The sequence below is a fragment of the Notothenia coriiceps genome, unplaced genomic scaffold, assembly GCF_000735185.1.
Source record: "Notothenia coriiceps isolate Sejong01 unplaced genomic scaffold, NC01 NC01_scaffold00037244, whole genome shotgun sequence".
Classification (NCBI taxonomy): domain Eukaryota; kingdom Metazoa; phylum Chordata; class Actinopteri; order Perciformes; family Nototheniidae; genus Notothenia; species Notothenia coriiceps.
This window is the reverse complement of record NW_011369945.1, coordinates 25,109,072-25,130,575: the sequence shown is the minus strand read 5'-3', so window position 1 is coordinate 25,130,575 and position 21,504 is coordinate 25,109,072. Positions and strand designations below refer to the sequence as shown.

Genomic DNA, 21,504 nt, shown 5'->3' with positions numbered 1-21,504 from the left:
CTTCACTACTTTCACCACTACAACCGATCAGTGCGGGGTGTCGGTGTCGGTTCACGCTCACACCTCTCTATGTTTATATACGTATTTATCTTCAGAGATTGATCCAATTTTATCATCTTTATTTTATCCGATGTAAATAAGACAAAAACCGACACACCCAATACAATACCATATAAGAATAAGACTAATAACTTCCATTTGGTAGACAGAAGAACTAGTATACCACAAAGTCAACATGGGGAATTAGTCCAGAGACTCATTACACACGAGTTTCACGTGGTTAACTTCGTAAAATGACATTTCAAGTTTATGTGCCTGGGGGTATCTCTCACACTGCAGGTGAGGGGTAAGGCCTGTACAAGCAATGTATGACGCTCCTCCCACCCTCCATCCACCCCCCCCCTCAAGACAAAACATCACATAACGGACAAACATCTCTAAAATAATAGCAAGAGTATATCTTAGAGCGGATCCGTCGTTTCACAATCATGGCCGGGACCCATGATACCGGAGTTCTCGGAAGAAACAAGACTTAGTATAAATCTTTGTTTACGCCCCGCGTGAGGGTGCACGGAATCGTGGCTGAACGATACTGAGCGTAGGATTCGGCCTTGTGACGGGTAAGCATTTTACAATATTTACTTTTCGCTAGTATTTTACAAGGTTATTTTCTTATTGTATTAAACTCGTTGAAACACAGTCGTATATAGTGTATAAAACATTGATGTACATGTCTAACTTGTTTTGGTGTCATATTTGAACTCCTCACCTCAGGCCAAAGTCATAAAAGAAGTGAGCGCCCTTTGACGAGAGACAGAATTAGCTAGATCACGTCACGGCGTACCAGGTTAGCTCACTCGCTATTGTCACTGCTCCCGCCCGCTCAATAGACTCCTAAAGTGGCGCCTCCTACCAGACCAAGGAGCAATAGCGAGGAGGGTAATTAGCTAGGAGCCAGAGCCGTCTTTATTGCCGTACTGCTGATGAGTTCTACCGCGTCTGTTTAGTTGAAGGTCCTTAGGCTCCTCGCTAGTTTTACTTTTTTGGCTGGACTCTGCTCGGTATCCAGTATACTCAGACATTTAGTCGTCAGTCTGAGTCGGAGACACAACCAGGGACAGACCCATGTCTAACTAAGACGGAGTGACTTATAGAAGATGTGATATGAGGTCTTCTAACGGAGCCGACGTCCGGATAAATTTGAGGCTTGTCTAATTCATCCGGGACGTCATCTGTAGTGAATTTTATGTTGAACCAGAGGCAGGTCGCAAAGAAACCGAAGTGACCGACAATGAAGACGACAGAGTGAGAAGGACACCTGGGCAGAGTAGGAGGTAGTGGACAGATAGGGGATGAGCAGACACAGTGAAAGTAGAGGAAGGGAAGTCTTGACAACGTATACAAAGTGGGGTAAAGTAGTCTATACAAGGAGAGAGGAGGATGTAACTAGAATGAGAAAAGCACCGTGGAACCTAACGTACTTTAACAGATGGTAACCTCCTAATCGCCTGGGATAGTAAAGTCAACCGTGCTGCGTGTCGTTCAGAGACAGTCCGGTATGACAGATACTCAAATCAACTAACGATGCGGGAGTTAACAGGAAGAGACAGAGTAAACCCAGAAACTCGGAAGGAAGTAAAACCGAAGGTTGTGGCCAATGGAAATCCTCTCGTCTCGTTTTCGGAGAAAGGGGAGGAAACGAGCAGAAAGTTTAGTAAAGGAGGAGTGAGCTACCGTGGATATCGTTACCCAAAAACATCACAACATAACTAATATAGAAAAAAACACAACCAAACCAAAAGTAGTGGGAGTTGGCAGAGAGAGGCAAACGGGAAGTCGATTCGTCTGACCTCCTGGAGAATCGCGCGTCGGCTCTCTTCCGACCGGTCCCGAAAGATTCCTCAGTTCCTCTTTGTGATGTCGCGTCTCCTTCTCCTCCGTCGCGAGAAGGAGTCGTGAGGCGCCGGGGATGCGACTCGGGACCTCGTGTCTCTCGGCTCGTCTCGAATGACGCGTGTCGAACTCCACTCGCTTCGCGATTATTTCTACCACCACACCACCAGCTATGAGACTTTTGTTTTCACTTCTGTTTAGACAATGTATTACATTGATTAATAACACTTACAAGGTTGTGGACCGGTTGATGTTTACGACATAAACGAAGTATAACTTGCGCAACCTTGTAACAAATCACACTTAAGTAACGACGGAGATTAAAGTGTTTACAAACATTCCTCTGAGAAAAGATGCGGAAACATAATGAGGTAGTAACCTCGGGTTTGTCAACGAACTTAGTCGTGACTCCACACACACACACAACACCACCACACACACAAACACACACACACACACCACACACCACACACCACACACACAACACAACACCACACACACCACACACACCGCCCGATACACACAACGCACACCACACACACACACACACAACAAACACACAAACACACACACCCCCACAGGCAAACGAAAAACCACTCGTGTTTGCGGTCGCACTCCTTTGATAGCCCAGCAAAGAAAACTGCTACCAACGTCGGGGCGGATACTCTTCGTAGTAATATCGGTAAATCGCTTCGCTCTCTCTCGCTCTCCCTAATCTTAAAACTTGAACAGACGGCGCGCGAGCTATCGCACGAAAATTTAATGGTGTTTTCCAGAACTGTATAGAACATATCCCATGCTCTCGTTTCGTCACACAAGACTTTTAGAACTTAGCCTTCGTTATTTCGAACACGCGCCCCCCTTACTGCTGGAGGCTTGATAATCGCGTCCGGCGCTCCTCTAAGATAATAAGGCGGTAACCTTCACCTATTTTCTAGTGTTACGACGGCCTATTTTGCTAACGACTAGGACGTGAATAAACACTAAGCGAAACAGTATGACGAAGACTCAACAGAATGCGTACAGGGCAAATGAAAAGTGTAACCGGGGTGAAAAGGGTGTTACCTTGACTTAATTATGAATGTTGTTACATCTAGGCCGAAAATTTGGATGAGCGCCAACGGTCAAAAATGTTTTTTCCCTCCCAGAGCTACCAGCGCAGCGCCCCCCAGATCTGGCGCCCTAGGCGACCGCCTATGTTGCCTATGCCAAAAATCGGCCCTGCCCAGTACATACAGTGGCAAAGTCTCAACATTTAGCAAAAATACACCTTTATTGAACATACAGTAACACCAATACTAAAAATACACATCACAAAAAATCAAAAATGAAAAAGGGTCACCACTTATTATTATTTTAATAAATTATTATTAATAAAAATATTTTATTTATTTTTTATTATTTACCCAATTTGTTTTGGGTACCTGGCTGGCACCCCCTAGCAGCGGCGCGCATATTTCAGCAGCGGCTCTGCGCCGCCACTATTTGTATATAGGGGAAACACTGAATGGCGTTTATCTTTTTTAAGAATGAGTTCTTATTTTATTTTATTTATTTGGGTCTACAACAGATGATACAAATGTATATGTCAGTAAATTTGTACTAACAGAGGCGGGGGTGTTTGTGAAAACAACGGGGACAGAGCTGCTGTCAGACATCAGTTGTGCGGCGTCATGACAAACGGATGTCGCTTCATGTGACGCTGCGGAGGAAACGATGTCCCATTGCTCTTACAACTCATTTCCCTGCTTCTCGTGGTTTCCTTGCGTCTCTCCAGGGAGGGACTAGACGCAGGGAAACAACGCAAGTGAGGGACGCAAGGATTCCATTTAACCGACCTGAGACGCAGCCAATTTATCACCAATACACTCACAAGATTTCACTATACTTTCCCTCACCCAATGTTTCTGTAATGAGTGAAAATGAAATTAAATGAATTAAACAGTGATTTAAATAATGGACACTTTGATAATGAAAATATTGGTTAAACCCACAATGACAGTTATGTTAAGTCATGTTAGGGTAGCAGAACACAAGTTGTGAACATACTGTATCATAACCACCAATAGTCATTCCTATGTGTAGCTCCATGTTTGGTCTTAACCAACTCCTGAGGTAAATATCTATCTCTTTAGCTGCTAAATGCACCAGTAAGCCCAGTAGCTAATTCTGTCCGTCTGCTTTGGTGTTGCACAGGTAGTGTACGTAGTCTATGTTTTAAAAAGTTTTTCACGAAACATAAAAGCCTGAAACACATTTTAACAGTTTCCATTTGATACATTGTTGTACCCCAAGAGTCTCTGCAAGCCCCTCAACGAATGAACTTGGTGTATAAAGTGTATCTACATTTAGACTTAATCTCCCATCATCCCTGAATAGCATCTCTACATTGATGTATTACGATATTCTGTTATTCTAAGTCACCACTATGAGACATCCACTGGGAAATGTCTGCAGCGACCTAAACAAATCATGTACTTATCGCTGAAACGGCATTTAGTGTGTGTGTGCGGCTGTTTCCCAGTCCGTCAATATAGATTAGCGTTCTGCTGTCTGCCTCTGATTCTCCTGCTATCTGATCGAGTTAGGCCTGCTGACTGACAGCCACTTTGCCACACAGCAAAGCCAATACAGCTAGCTATTTATTAGGCTTTTACAGCCCTCAGAGAGAGAGGACATTACGCTCTGAGATCGTTCCACTGAACCTAAACAGGAACCATCACGACCCTTGATGCCGTCTCAACTGTCTTTCTGTCCATCTTGTAAAGGTTTAATTTTACAGATTTCTCTCAGGTTCAAGGGAAATCCGAAGTCCTTTATAGATCTAATCTTGAAATAGGCATCTTTAAAGGTCTACACTTCCTAAGTCTTAAGGGCATTTTGCTGAAATACTGACTTGAGGAAGACCGCTTCAATTATGTGCATCTGCAAGTCAACCTATTTGTATGACATTTTGTTACCTCAGGCGCAAGCTAGTTACGCTAGAAAAACATAAATACAGTGATTTCTCAAGTAGGAAAAAATCCAAACAGTTTAAACTTTGGCCAAAAAAGAAAATGAATGAACATTTTCAGGGTCTTTAGGTGGCATACTTACCACACAAAGCACGCTATTCAATTCACAGAGATGTTTTTGGGTGTTGTGCATTTCAACCCTAGCCAGATTCATTGACAGTACAGACAAAATAATAAAAAAAATCCAACAGAGGTGTCTGGAAATAACATATTTATTTTATAGTCTACTGTTGTAATATTGCCGTCATTTGCTTTTTTTACTTTCATCTTTTATTGAGAAGCTTTGAGAGGCAGACACACCTCGTTCTTCAAGTAGTCCTCATGTAATGGTTGAGTCATTACTTCTGATCACGTCAGAAATAAATGGTGATTTTTTAAGATGACAGCACTCTTTGTATTAGAAGGTGTGTGCCTCTGTTTTAAGTAAGCCCCAATGTATTATTGATAATCGAAAAAAGGTATTGGCTCTCGTCTTTTCTTTGACAGATTGAAAAAATGTATGTTTAGAATATAAATGCAGATTTCAGCTGCTATGTGATCATTCAAAGAGGCACGCAGACGTAGGCAAAGCTGTCCAAGTTTTTTGGACGTTAAACTACGGCAATTGCATTTTATTTTTTTTCTTAAAAGTGTAGCAAGAAGCAATGAATCAACTTCAAGTACAATAGCTTCTGGCTTCTAGTAAAAAACCCTATTACTTCTGAAATTAATAGCCATACATTACAATACATGAATATTTCAGAGATGGGACTGTAACCTTGAAAATAAAATTGGCAACATGCATAAGTAAAATATGTTTTTAGTCCCTTATGCTGGAGCTTTTTGTGAAAAGGGTTAACTGAGCAAGCGGGGGTCTTATTATATCTGCAGAGATAGATTTGTTTCTATATTTAAATGCTATATGTTCTATAAAAACCCTGATAATGGCAACAGAGTGTAAACCATGTACAGAAAAACAATGCTTTTATGCCTTCTGACGTAATATGTCAAGTGTTTGAGTGCAAAGTCACTGATGCATTACTTTAGGTTAGTAAAGACCGCGGAAAGCCAGTATGAGATATTCTACAAGCATACGGAACAAAAGAGAGACAAAAATAGAGCAAATGCATCTCCATTAGGGCCTTGGAGAGATATACGACTGTTGTTTGCTGTACCACACTGCTCGTGTCTTACTGCAGGCTACACCCTGTTGAGAGAATTCATAATTCAGACTCAATGGATTTATTCATCTCCACACTTCCCCTCTTGCTTTTCCTGCAAAATCCAACGCTCCCAGAAAGCAACGGAATGCCAGTGGGTGGAATGAAGATGTCTTTTAAGCACCTGTACTTATACGCTGACGCAGAGAATTTAAATCTAGCACACACAAATTCAACAGAGGAAAAGAATGACCTGTGTCATATCCAACAGCAGATGCCTAGTCAACATTCTGTCAATCAGACAGGCATGATGAGGCCGACTGAAGGCACAAACTGAGATACAAACAGGGAAAGAAGAGTGGAAATGTTGTTGGACTAAATTTGAAACATGTGTTGGCAATTCATAAAGTCAAGTAATTATTATTCATTGATGTTTTATCCTGTGTTGCCTGAGAGCCGGGGAATAAACAGGTACAGGACGAAGCAGTGCAGGATTCGTATATTTTTAACAAGGGTTTTTTTCGTTTTCTCAAACATCTTTTTACCTTGTTTGGCCTCCAGCTCCTCCAAACTGAGGGAGGGTCTCTTCTCTTCTGGTGCACTGATTGAGGCAATCACTTTTTCAAACATTTCAGTCCCACCCATGACATCTTTCAGACCCTGCTCCTCCAGTAACTGTAGGAAAAACAGATCATTTTAATTGATAATGCAGGTTCATACAAACTGCATTTTTGCAAGGTTCCATTTTCTATCCATATTGAAAAGACCAAACTGACCTTGTCCTCATCCGAGTCGTCGTCCAACCGGACTCTGTTCTTCTCCAGCGGCAGCATGTCATTCTCCTTTGCTCTGATGGCAAAACAGATTGGGGCAAAGGAGGCTGGGATGGCACAGAGAGAAACAAGAAGACATCTTAATTAGAGAACAAAGGGGTTTAGAAGAGTACATCTTGTTAACATGTAGACATGCGCACCCTGGCCTTATTTTGTTTGACAAAGTCAGAGCAAAATGAAAAATGAATTGACTAAAGCAATTAGGCTGCTACTTGACAATGATAAATACATACAAAGGTTCAGGTGCCTCATTTATAACACCTTGCGTAGGATTCACGTGGGAAGGTTGCTTACGTAGTACAAAGCAAAAAAATAGGTACAGACATCTTTCGACATTTTCCGATTCACCAAACATTGCGTACCGGCGAGGGAAGTGCGTACGGCACTTCCTACGCCAGTTTCCCTTTATAAATCACAATCGACTCGAAATGTTGTGCAGCTTTTGCGGGCTTCACGTAACGCCCATATTTGCCTATAAATAGTCAAAGAAACGCCCTTTCATTCATTTTGACTGACTGACTTTATAAAGAAGATCGCAGGAAATGACAACAGAACAGCTAAAAAAAACATCTCACACCGTGTCAGATTTTGGTTATTTTGGGGAGGTCGAGATAAATCATATTGTTTGGTGGATGCAGTTTGAACCAGAGTAGCAGCATGGAGGTCGGATCGTCACCAAAATAAATAAATAAGTCGTCCGAAAAAGGTTCATGACCAAATAAATACACATAGCCTTCCTCAGGCAGTGTGTTTGCACCGGGGACAGGAGACCCCCCCCCTTGATGAGAAACTAAGAAATGATCGGGGAATCCCTCCGGAGTGGAGTCATGACGACTGGATCTGAATTATTTGTTTGTATTTGGTAGTTTGTGTTCCAGCTGTCGATCAGCAACCATATATCCATAATCCACCAGTTAAAGGAAATACAACTAATGTGCTGTGTTATACTAGCTGTACAATTTACCACATGTGGTGCTCTTAGTTTCCATACCTCCTGTGTTTTACGAGCGACTTATCAAGTCTTGGCAAACGGCATAAAACACGATTAAACATGTATTAAACATATATAAAACCATGCTCGTATCTACAACCTATAGAAATGGAAAACGGCTTCAGTTTAGACGTAATTCTGTCCTCCTGCTTACCGCATCATTTATGAGAAAACATTTCATGACATTAACCTTACCGAGGTGGTTTTAAATAACATATCCGTATTTATTTATTTCTCCCAGTTATGTTTTTGTGTGCACTGAGGAGTCTCAAACAGGCGTTTGTTAAATCATTTTAAGATTGGCTTTAATCAATGTTTGAAAATGAATTCTTCATATATGATAAATGAGAGGTAACATTTTATTTATGGTATTATTTCCACATANTAGCTTCCTACATTTCGCGGCTCCGCCCTCCCACACCGCCAACCACACCAACACACACAACACACAACACAGGGGGGGAACACCACACACACACAACAACACACACAACACACACCACACACACAGCACACACACACACAAACAACAACAGCCACACCCTGTACGTCAGAAAAAAACAGGGAGTAGGGGGTGCTCTGATCTTCATGGAAAAGCGTTTTTGCTGTCTCTTTTTTGTTGGGCGCGGTTTTTTCAGCAGGAGGTACAGAACATTTGCTATGTCCAGACTCCGGGGTCTGGCACATTTAGTCAAGAAGCTCATGAAAAATTGCAGAAACATTAATCATCCGCATTTCCATCTACTGGACTTAAAAGCTGTTTGATGTAAAGAGAAAGTACAAAGAGTTTGTTTTAGTTTTGTCCAGCTTATTGGTGGCCCATATTTCATAACAAATAATGAGCTGAAAAACACGGCGGAATGGGGTAATGTACCGGGAGGGCGTTCGACATGTTTGCGGGGTCATCGGAGGGTCAAAGCAGATTTTATTGTTGGCTGCACAGGTGCTGTGTGTGTGTGTGTGGTGGTGTGTGTGTGTGGTGTGGTGTGGTGTGGTGTGTGTGTGGTGTGTGTGTGGTGTGGTGTTTTGTGTGTGTGTGTGTGTGTGTGTGTGTGTGTGTGTGTGTGTGTGTGTTGTGTGTGTGTGTGTGTGTGTGTGTGTTGCGTGTGCGTGTAATGGTGAATTTCTCATAGTGTTCACCCCTCGAATCAACATCTCACGTAAAAGCTGCGCATGCAACGTCCGTTCTTCTCTTCTCCTCGCACTCCTCTTGCCATTTCCTCCATTTTGCCATCACGCCGCCACAATGAGAAAGCTTGGCTTTGTTATATAGTTAAAGTGCCGGCCTGTCACGGTGGGGACCAATAACTGCGCCCTGTTTATAACATAAATAATACTAGGAGATGAACGACGAGGAGTGACAATGGACAAGCAGAACAGGCGACACTGCCATTTGTTGTTCCCTCTCACGTGTCAAACAGCTCTTTGGCTAAAAACCGCCTTGTCATTGTTGAGGGAGAGGGGGCTGCAGGGAGACGGGGAGATACAGAGGGGGGAGCGCAGGGGCTAATACGGCAACCTGTTGGGGTGATTGGTGAGACAGGCTGTCGGCGAGGAAAGGGGGGGGGCACAGGAGGACACTCTTTCTTCCTCTCCTACGCATGTTTACGCTTCTTACTGCCTGTTTTTAGCCAACAGCTTCTTTCTCATCCACAGGTCCCCTCCCACTCTCTACCCCCACGCTAAACCATTCCTGAAGGCTACAGGGGCCTTCTTGACAGAAAAGCACTAGAAGGCAACATCAGTGCAAGCTAGACTGGCTTGAGTGGCAGCGTCAAAAAACACAAGGACACACCAGTCAGAGTCCCAAGGACCGCTGGAGGGATTTCGCAAAAAGGCAAGAACGAGTGAGAATAAGAAAGGGTGTCGCCGTTGAGCTTCACAAACGTGTGGTGTTGTGTGTGTGTGTGTGTGTGTGTGTGTGTTTCTGAATGTGTGGCCGCTGTGTAATCAATGGAGGGCGCGAGTGCTGTAGGTCTTGAAGCCAGAGTAAAGGACCTGATTCAGGCCCTCTGAGGGGAGGCTGCAGGCCGCGCGCACGGCACACACACCGCACGCACACGCGCACAGACCACAGCACACACACACACACACACACACAGACACACACACACACGCAACACGACACGCACACACACACCAAGGTCAGTAATGTAAGGACACGCTGCAAGTGCCTTCTGTGTGTGTGTTGCAGTCTATCGATCTCTAGCATCAGCGTCCTTGTTTTGTGTTGATCATGGTGTCCATTATAGAATCCTTTCAAAGTCTCCAGGTGGTTTTCTCATCTCGTCACATTCACGTCCGTTGCAAGGGAGAGAAACATAGAGTGAGTGGAAAGAAAAGGAAAGGAAGTGTGCTGTTGTGAATGATGGGTAACAAGTACTTAGGACGTTGTTGTTTGATGTGGTGGGCTGTGTGTGTGCTCATGTCCACCTTAGTGGGAAAACGAGCTAAGCTGTTGAGCTCAAACACACCGGATCATCTCCCTGTCTCTCTGGAAAGAGCATTAGGTGTGTGTGCAAGCTGTCTCATACCAGTGAAGATAAGACTTCCTGTTTTACTTAAATCAGTGGTTGTGCATCTATGGAAGAAAAAAGAGTAATCCGGGGACAAACAGAACTTTTGCCTGCCATCCAGCAGTGTGCCAGTGTGGTGTGCAGCTGATTAAAGCGCATTCAAGGTGGTATACGTGTTGTTCATGCATGTGGCTGTGTTCTTGCCCGCTGTCTGCGTGCATTCCATATGTGTGTGTGTGTTTGCGTTGGCTGATAGGGTTAACTCTCCCCACTCAAAGTGTAAAACCTCTTCCTTAGCAGGCCTGCGCATTCCCAAGTGGCAGATGGCTGCCCAGTAAAAATAGATCTCCTCGTCCTCTCACCCGTCACACTTCCAGTGCCTCCCTTCCCCATTTGCCCTTCGGCTCGCCCTTTGTTCGTGGCAATAACGAGTGTCGACAGGGTGAGATGTCAGTAACACGCCACATGCATGTGTGTGATGCGCTTTTAGTGGCATGTATAGATTGCACACAGTAGGGTGTGAACATGTGTATGCTGTTCAAATGTGTGACATTTCGCACCTTCCCCAAACTGTGTGTGTGTGTGTGTGCGTGTGGCGTGTGCGCGTGTGTGTGTGTGGTGAGCGCAACCCAATAGGTTAGGGATTGGTACATTAGTGGGATACCTGTGGAATGTGTCGTGTGTGTGTGTGTGCTGTGTGTGTGTGTCGTGTGTGTGTGTGTGTGTGTGTGTGTGTGGTGTGTGTGTGTTGTGTGTGTGGTGTGTGTGTGGTGTGTTAAGGGTCTGTGGAGTGTGTGTTGAGAAACCAAAAGCGCTGCTGATAATGTGTCCATTGTGGCGGCTGCATTAAGGCCTCCTTTGTCTCAGGGCCCGCACAGGGCTAATGATTCTCCTAGCAAGCAGGTGAGAGGGCAACAAAGGCGCTCCTCTCTTTCGCTGCTCTCTCCCCCACAGGGGGGCTTGCGGCCGCCGCGCTTGCCCCGTCCAACTTGGTCTCCTCATCTGTTTAAGTCTTTGCGTTGGCTCTCTCGGGCGCTCTTTTTCCCTTTTTGCTCCACTGGTTTTTGTTTCTTGCCAGGGATTTTCCCTCTCTTTCGGGGATTATCAGCTTCTCCCCCCTTTTTCCCCACTTTCCTCGTCCTTCTCTCGCTTTCCTCCTAGCCTGATGCGGGCCAATTACGGCTCGAGCTGCCGGCTGCCATTTAAATTAGCAGCCCCCAGAATGGACTTTAATGAGCTTTATTGTCCCGCATTGGTTGGCCGCAGCCAAACTGACATCCCCTCTCTCGTTTTTCCTCTACCGCCCCACCCTAACCCCACCTAAAACCAGAGGTCCCCGCAGCATTGAGAGGCTGTTGTCAAAGGACTGGAAGGATAAACTTTTGGCCATGGGCTCAGGGCACATCGGAGAGATTAAAGGTATGGTACCACTGAATAATGACAGAACTAAACTTTAGTGAGCAGAATTGAATTAATCCTTTCAACTTAATAAGATGCACCTCCGAGGATCATGAATACTAAAAACCTATTTTGCCGCAAAATCAAAAGGTATTTTGGTTGTTGTTGTCTGAATCAATAGTTACATTGCAGAACTGCTAGCAGCTAATGCTACTTGACTTTTCATCGTGCAAAGTGACCAAAAATGCAAAAAGAAATCATGGCAGCCGAAAAGGTTAACCCACAGATAACTCGCAACATCATCCTCCCTGTTTACAACAAGCATGATGGGAAACCAGTAACGGAAAACAAGAAAATCTACTTTTTTGGCCCTACATTTTTTTACTAAATGCAGTTGATCAAACACAAATGAGCAGAGCTGCCCTGAACTGAAGCAAGCTGGCCGCCTTGTCCCGCGTTTGACGGAAATGTCAATGATGTCTCTGCTAGTGCATCAGCTCTGCGTTAATCTCGGTGTTAATCACCCATTCTATCCACTCCAACCCTTCTTAACATCCGGGAGCGAGACAGACAGAGAAGGACAGAGGGCAGGACGTGAAACAAGAAGAGAGCCACGCTGTGAATATGGAGGAGCAAGAGTCAGCCAGAGAGAGAGAGAGAGAAAGATGTGAGAGAGGTGGAAGAGTCTGGCTATTATTCCCTGTAACTCCAGGGCAAAGCTGTCGTTCTCCTCCAGTAATTGAGCTTCATTAGGAAGCAAAGCAATATGTAATCAAAGAGCCTCACGGAGCGGCGTGGCCGTAGAGAGGGGGGCTCCATTGATCAAACCCCCTTTTTCGCAGCTCCCCGCCGCGCTGACATTTCTGTGTAGGGGCGTCCCGCTTGGCGCACCACACACCAACAGCTGGGGAGCAATACCACGTGTGTGTGTGTGTGTGTGTGTGTGTGTGTGTGTGTGTGTGTGTGTGTGTGTGTGTGTGTGTGTGTGTGTGTGTGTGTGTGTGTGTGTGTGTGCATGCAGTGGAAGTGCATGTACAGTTGAGTGTATGTGTATGTCCTAGTCGGTGCTTATATAACGATGTGTGTCTGCGACAGTGAACTTGTGCATTGATTAAAGAAGAGAGAGAAATATACAGAAAGTCAAGTGTTCACACACCAGTTTGTACGTGTGTGCTCTTATTTGAGAATGCATCCCTTGGCTTTTTCTCCCCCCATCGAATACCATTGAGGAGTTTTTGTAGGGGAACAAAGTGATGTTAAGCCTCGCCTCCCGCTCCGTCTGCCTTATTGAGAAGCAGCATTGGTAAAAGGCCTCATGTGGTTCACATAGCAAACACACACAAGTATGGAGCTCATAACACTAGAATACAAACCCTGAGAGGTGTGGCATGGGACAGTAGAGAGTGACAGGATGGGATCATTTCTTAAACAAATTGCCCCATGTGCAAAGTCTCACACTGCACGGCAGTTTTATATACAGCTTGTTTCAGCACTTCATTAAAATGCAATGATGTTACACAGGGGTAAATATTTAAACCAGAGAGCTACGATGCTTTATTATATGATCCAGCTTAAATATTCTCATGTCTTTTTGTCTCATGTCAAAACTGTAGTACGGTAACCGCTAACCATGTAGTAAGTGCTTTAATCAAACCTTCATTTTATGAGCTTAATCTTAACCTATTGTGATTATTAACAGTAATTCTGTTATCATGGCCATGTAAATATACTTGACTATTTCCTAGATTCTAGACTGCTCTCTTTCTCTGTCGCCTCTCCTTCTCCCCTCATATTTCCCTCACTCTTTTTCTCCCCTCCACCATCATGCTATGTCTTCTCCATCTCCTCCCCTCCTTACTTCCCTCCCCCCTCAGCCATCTCTTCCCCCGGGGGGAGTTATCAATGCAGCCGGGGTCATTAATTAGCACTGCGAACACAGTGACAAGTATTACATTGTTACAAATTGGTTAATTACGCCAAGCATGAGTGTGTGAGAGAAAAGAGAGGGTTGGTGTGGCCTCCACAGGTTTGTAGGTGAGCCGGGCCGCAGCAGTGTGCCTGAGGAGGAATGTGTGTAAACCGATGGAGGAAACCAGTTATCGATCGGCCTGCCAGCCTCGCAGCAGCTGAGGAAATAAGCGGACGCCAGCTGATTTATGGGGCGACCACAGAAATGTTAAGTTTCTAAATCTCGTCTCAGTTAGGAAGCGTGTTGTTTTCTTGGATCCTTTTTCTTCTGCAAATACTCTTTGGTTTACTGATGAAAGATCCACAGCTGAGAGGAGGATTGAGAGCAGCTTGTAGGGAAAGAATCAACTGCTTGTCTCCGTCTTTTTTACACACCTATGCAGGCTGCCGCTCACAGGAATGTCCCTCCACCTACACCCCGTTTTGAACAGGAGTACCCACTTTTACTGTGTTTGCATGTGTGCATGTGCCTAGATGTGTGTGAGTGTGTTAAGGGGGGCTAACCCCAATAAGAAACCTCTACAAGAAAGACTCCTTTGATCCGTCGTTTCACCTTTGCCACCCCCCTTATCCTTTTTTCCTCCCTTTTGCGCCCTTCCTCCCCACTCTTCACCCCCCATTTGAACAGGCTAACGTTTTTAACACAAGGCTCTTTCTTGTCTTGGTCAGCTTTGGCTATACACACACACACACACAAAAGCACGCACACACACACACACACATTTCTGGCGTTACAAAGGTGGGTCTGTGAGTTAGGACAGCGGCGTGTTTATTTTTCCAGCGGCCAGTGCTCCCGACAGTTGCCTTTATTGTTCATTGTTGGCGGATGGATGGAGTGCAGGGGGAAGTAAGGGGAGTCAGAGGGAGGTTTTGTCGGTGGGCAGTGAAGGCGGGTGGGTGCTGGGGGGTGGCGCGAGGCGGCGGCTACCAACAGGGAGGACAAATGGATGGCTCTCACCTTCCCGAGCGGTCAAAGGGCAGGTCAGCAGCCGGGGCTCCTCGCCTTCTTTCCCTCTCTCCTCTCTCCCCCTTTCATCCCCCCCAGTGCTTCTCTTTCTTTTCATCCCTGCTTCCTCTCTTTCGCCCTCTTTCTCTCCTTCTCTCTTCCTCATCTGGTTTGGCTGGCGCAGGAATGCGGCCCTGTTAAAGGTAGCAGCTGAAGAACAATGGGGCATTGTGCTATTCAACACATGCACGCACACATGCACGAACACACACACACACACACACACACACACACAGCTTGAATGAAACACAGAGACCCAGACGTAATTGTACTGTATCATATTATATTCGAAAGTCAATAATTTCTCAAATTAGCCCCCCACTTTGAGAAACACTCCTTTATAGCAATAATATCTATTCCCACTCATTGTTCTTTATGTCGTCTTCGGTACAATCTGTTTTTAGAACTGCTTCAGCAAAGAAGATTTCCCCTCGGATCGACTCATGAAGAACCACTTCAATCTGAGCTGTGTTTATGTTGCTTAGTGATAAACTGTACAGATATGAGAAGGCTGACACACTCCACACCACACCTGCCTTAAGCTAGAGAAACTAATAAAATATATCCAAAACCAGACTTTTATTCGACTTTGAAACAAATCTACATTTTTGCAGAGGACACCCATCATCTTCAGTTTTTCCTGTGGCCTAAAAGGAAACCTGCATGTTATCGCTTTCCCTCCAACCGGGGCTAATTATAAAGCTGGAGGAGCAGCAGGTGGAGGGTCCACAGCGTGATGCACAGATATTTCTGTTCTCCTCAGGAACAGCCTGTTGAAATCCCTGCTGGGGATCTTCCTCTGCCATCTCTCCTTCCAATGTGCCTCCTTCCTTTCCTTTATGTCATGCTTGCTCTCGTATTCTACCCACATCTTTCCTCTCTTTGTCCTTCTCTCCTTCCTTTGTTCCTCTGCACATTGACTTTCGTTTTGGCTCAAACTCTCCCTTGTCCCTTTCTCTACTATTCTTATGCTTTTTGATTTTAAAGAGGCTCTATTATGCTTCTTGGGGTTGTCTCTTTCCTGTTGTGTGTTACCTATATTTTATTTGTGCATGTAAATGGTCTGCAAAGGCTCAAATCCCTGTGTTCCCTCCAGGGGGAGTCTTTTCTCCCACACCACTACCATAACACATCCCAGTGATTTCCTTTCCTTTACCTTCGCCCTAAGTAGATCCCTGCTGACTTTAACATCACCAGTTTCCTCATCTGAGGAGCTGGACGCCTCATTAACTACAAGTAAACACAGGCAACAATGCAAGAACATTAAGACAAATAATTAAAAAAGAAATCATAACAGCATAAACGCGCTGCTCCAGATTAATTAGGAGGTGAGAGCCGTTAAACGGGTCAGGAGGAACGGTCTGTGAGAGGAGATAAAGATGTGTTTGTGTTGCTGACATGATTCCATTTACACAGAGATAATGTAACACTTCAAACATTGAGTTGCCTGTAGAGCAATGAGTCAAACTGAAGTGTTATAGGCTAAGGGTCTCGGTGCTTTAATGAGGAAACTGCTCGTTAGGAGTGAGAAGAAAAACCCCCAACCAACAACAGGAAACATGAGGAAACCCAGGGTTTTACGGTGTGAGGATGTTGACATCGGATCGCCTGTAGTCACGCATGCATGCAACAACTGGCAGAGAAACCTTAACTGAGAGCATTGAAGCATGGCATGACAAACAGGAAGTATAAATAACAGAAAACGGTAAGTTAAGCTTTGTTAATCACATCCCTGTTGAACATAATGAGGAATTTTCCCAATATAAATCAGAAGCAGCACATTTGTCCAGCAGTTGAGAGGTTCTGGGCATAATTAGCATCATCATTGGCCACATTGGATTAATCAGCATTATAATTATTTCTACAATGCAGAGCAGAGTGGTAATAATACAGCATTTACTGCCTTAATACAAAAACAACAAGGGATGATGGGAGCACGCTACATAGCAGTAAACAAGCACCTCCCCTGGCATGATTAAAACAAGAGACCCATATTTTTTTAATTAATATTGAAAAAAATCTCTGATACATTTCTCTTGGATTCATATGGAAGAGCCCACATGAATTTTCTTTTTGAGGATTTGAAAGAAAATTGAGAATGGGCTTCAGTGAGAGACTTACACATTGCAGTAGGCAACAATGGAGGATGTGAGAGAATGTCTGCGCGCCAGAGGGGTCCAAGAGGACACCATAAGAATGTGAAATGCAGACAATGATGAGCTAGCAGCAAGTGCATTAGTTGATATGCTCTCCCCCCCCATCTAATTCAGTAAATAATGGTTTAGTTCGTTGACACGCAAGTTTGTGCTTGTTGGAACAGTGACGACTAACCAAGAGCAACAGCCTGGTGGTTTTCGTGTTTCTGTAGAGATTTAATTAAGTGTGTTTAACCAGGCAGCTAGCAGCTAGCTGAGAGCCTGACAGCTAACGCTCACCTGCCTGGCGGGGAAAAACATACATCACAAAATGAGAAGCAGAGTCAACGTATGCTTTCGTCTCTACGTGTCTCTGACAAAGCACAAGAGGCCAGCTATTTGGTTGCTGAGTTAATCGCCAAGGCAAAAAAGGCCCACACTATCGCGGAAAACCTCATTCTACCGGCATGTAAGGAAAGTGTCAGGGTAATGATAGGGCCAGATGCTACTAAAGAAATCGATAAAATTCCATTATCCAACAATACAATCAAACGTCGCATCGATAACATGTCAGTAGACATAGAAACGGTCCTAACTGAAAAAATACAGAGAAGTGGCAAATTCGCTCTGCAAGTGGATGATTCAACAGACATAAGTGGCCACTGTCAACTCATTGCCAACGTGAGATATGTTGACGGAGAATCCATTGAGGAGAACTTCTTTTTTTGCAAAGAGTTACACACACATGCAACCAGAGAGGAAATTTACAAGACCACAGCTGATTACCTGACAGAACAGGGTCTAAACTGGGGGATGTGCCACAGCATTTACACCGACGGGGCTGCTTCAATGACGGGGAGGGTGAAAGGCTTTGTAAATAAAGTGAGACAGGTAAATCCCGATGTACAGATAACCCACTGCATGTTACACCGAGAAGCCCTTGTCGCCAAAGCTATGCCACCAGACCTCACTGCAGTATTAGAACAAGCTGTGAAAATAGTGAACTACAACAAGTCCCGTCCGCTGAAGTCGCGGTTGTTCAGCACATTGTGCAATGAGATGGGGGCTGAGCACCATGGCCTTTTACTGCACACGGAGGTCCGCTGGCTGTCACGGGGCAAGGTGCTGTCCCGTGTCTACGAGCTCCGCGACGAACTTGTTGCATTTGCAAATGAGCACGACTTAACAAAGAACACATGGATGATGAATCGTGGTGGGTTAAGCTTGCATATCTGGCAGATATTTTTAGCCACCTCAATGACCTCAACATCAGAATGCAAGGGAAGAATGAGAATATCCTGACAGCCACAGACAAACTCAATGGTTTCCGATCCAAGTTAAGACTGTGGCAAAATAAAGTCGCCAAGAAAAACATTGAAATGTTTCCGCTGACATCCAGTGACCCAGCGCACAAGAAAGCATTTTTTCTACAAGTTGTAGCTGCTCACCTGGGAGTGCTGGAGGAGAGGTTTGAGTCATATTTCCCTCCTATGAATGAAGACTTCGATTGGCTCCGGGATCCGTTTAATCCTCTCTCATTAATATCAGCTACTAGTTTAAACAGCAGAGCTCAGGATTAACTCGCAGAGCTATCTATGGACCGCTCCCTGAAACTGAAGCACGGGGAACTACGTCTGGATATATTTTGGCTGCTTGTGGGACACGAGTATCCATCCCTCTCAGAGTGTGCCATCAAGGTGCTTTTACAGTTTCCAACCTCCTACTTGTGCGAGCTGGCGTTTTCCTCACTCGCATATGTCAAAAACAAGACCCGCACCCGGCTGTCAGTGGAGCAGGACCTCCGCGTTGCGCTGTCCACCCCCACGCATCAAGAGACTCTGCTCACAAAAGCAGGCACAAGTGTCGCACTAGCACTGTGTAACGGTCTGAGAAATGTTTATGTTTGGATGTTAATTTGTGTGCCTTTCATATAAATGTATGATTTATGATTTTGTCAATCAGTATTATCTGGATAGCGAAATGCAGAATGTTTCATATTTGGGATGTGGTTGATGAGTCACATGACCACAGTCAGGTCAGAGGGCATTGTTTCATCCCTCCAATTCTATTAAGTTATTATTTAATCTAAGTGATCATAGGCCTGCCTCTTTTGAAATCCAAATGTAAAATAATAACTGTATTGATATGTATTTGTGTTTTTACACAGGTAGGTCTACTATTTTCTGCCAAAACAAAAGAGCCTACTTAGTAGGCCTGTTTATAATATTGAATTCATCATATAAATGGTGTTGACATTTTTAGTCTGGCTCTTGTTATTATGTGTGAATACATTATTTGTTCTATAAAATGTTCTATTCAATTAAATACACATTTGAAAACCAATTTATGGTGTATTTATGGTTTTTAGTTTAAGCTCTGAAGTGGTTTTTAAATCTACAAAAGGTTGGGGTGCCTTGGGGTCGTGAAATATTTTCAGGGGTGCCTTGGTAAAAAAAAGGTTGGGAACCACTGCTCTACAGTTACCGCCCGGTATTTCTGACTTTAAAAAGTCAGAAATCTGAGATTAAAGTCAGAACATAAAGAAAAATCATGTGGCCCTAATCCTCTTCCGTAGATTCAACTATTCACATCTACCCCATAAATATGTGAGTATTTATGAATATGCAAATTATTCTGACTGAGACTTACTGTTCGGCCAACATGTTGGAACTGTGTTCCCGGGGTGAAACAGCATCAGGTTTCTATATAGTTTCTGTGGCAAAACCAATCTGTTCTTGGGTATAATTTCCAAGACAGTGCTCTGGAAAATAGCTACGGAAAACCATAGTTTTATCTGGAAGTTTGGCTGGGATATTATGTTATTTTCTTCTCTTCTGATACGCCTTGTTTGGCTGTAGCTTGACGCAAACGATATGGGAAGCCCATTTCAGCAATATGATGGCTTTTTGTTTCTTAGATGGTCTTTGTCACACTGCTTAAACAGTGTGATATAGCTTTGACTACTTATTTAATTAATATGTCTTAGCAAATCAAAACACAATGTGAAAATGTTAAGATGGTTAAAAGAGGGGTCTTTAAGTTGGATATGGGACTATTAATTTATTTTTTATCAACATTTTAATATACGGTTGAATTCTATTTTAGTTCATGTATGTCATTTGTTTCTTTTACATCCCGTCTCTGTCCTGTTTTTTTATGCAAAGCACTTTGAATTGCATTAATGTAGGAAGATGCTATATCAGGGTATATGCAGGAATCCTGAAGTCAGATGTAATCCCTTTTAAGGCCTTTTTTAAGACCCTTTCCATACATTTTAAGACCTCATCGCCACTTTGAGTTTTAACCGGTTACATTGGCAACACACTTTACCTCACATTGACTATATACAGTATTGATTGTCCTTCCTCCTTATCTTCCAACCATTTGGACGCAAACTTGCATTTCCCCATAACGATGTTGTTTAACAACCGGCGTGAACGGACCTTCGCGCGCCATCAAGCAGTGAGCGTGAGATGTCCTGTTCAGATGACGTCAGATCCAACGGGATGCCATAAATAAACTACACAGAATCACACTACACACCTACGCAATGATTACATTCAGGCAGACTGTAGAATACAACCTCTTTGGACGATTGATATACTTATTGGAAACAAGCTACAAAATGTAATACCTTGGAAAATGCCGTTTAATAGCCTTAATTTTCGCTAAATTGATTTATCAACTTTTAATACTTTTTAAGACCCCGCGGACACCCTGTAGATAAATAATTGTGCCGTCCAAGATGGAACAATCATTATTGAAACTATTTCTATGATGCAGCACAGGGTGGCAATAAAAAATTACTGACTGCCTCAACTTGCAATCAACAAAAGCAAGATGTGACCTGCTATAGAATATCAGCAATCCTATTCTATGTAAGCTTACTGTATGTGCATCATTTGTGGATCCTTGTATATCTTGTCTTAATGCCTTTATTGTATTATGGAAAAACACTCTTGCCCTGTTGTTAAAAGAAGATATTCATTAAATGAATCTCGACTCCTTAAGAGACGTCATCCTGTGTAAAAGCCAGACTTCTGATACTTCAACATCTGTAATTCGGCTCGTTAATTCTCACCCTGTTGTGAACCAAGTAACTCTCACTTAATGTATTCACATGTCGTCCGTTTCAAGAGAGAAAGCGCTGAACAATCACATATTTTTGGCCCTCAGCGTCTTCGGTTTTAAGGGTGAACGAGGGGGTCAGTGCGTTCCTGCAGGGCGAGCTGAAGACGCTGCACATCGTGTGGTTTTACCGCCGGCCCCGGCCTGACAGCTTCTCTGAGAACCCGACTTCAAATAGACTCAGCCGTCAATTGCCAAGACTATTGCTTGCATAAGCAGACTACAGCTGCAACGCCAGAGCGACTGTCTGCAGTTCAAAGCCCCTCTCCTGTGACCTCATCAACCCTTTCACATTTTTTAAGCCTCTCTGAAAATCTCCACGTCTCACACTGTGCTGAGTTTTTAGTCTAAATGCGGACCGAGGGAGAAGAAAAAGGGAGAGGGCAGGACAGAACAGCTGGGGTCACTTTCAATTGGCAGAAATCAACTTGTTCCTCATTCTCGTTATTTCTGATCCAATACCTCAATACTGTAGGGTTGATG

The 21,504-nt window shown here is 44.0% G+C and overlaps 2 protein-coding genes across 2 annotated transcripts in view; both read right to left on the bottom strand.

Moving 5' to 3' along the window:
- Window positions 1-21,504, bottom strand: part of LOC104965081 (transcription factor IIIB 90 kDa subunit-like) — a 63,301-nt gene that overhangs the window by 34,439 nt on the left and 7,358 nt on the right. The window lies entirely within an intron of this gene.
- LOC104965460 (splicing factor, suppressor of white-apricot homolog) overlaps window positions 6,841-21,504 on the bottom strand; it is a 143,459-nt gene continuing 128,795 nt past the window's right edge. Inside the window, exon 11 of the mRNA XM_010794415.1 lies at window positions 6,841-6,926. The gene's annotated coding sequence lies outside the window, so the exon portion shown is untranslated. The remainder of the gene's footprint in view (window positions 6,927-21,504) is intronic.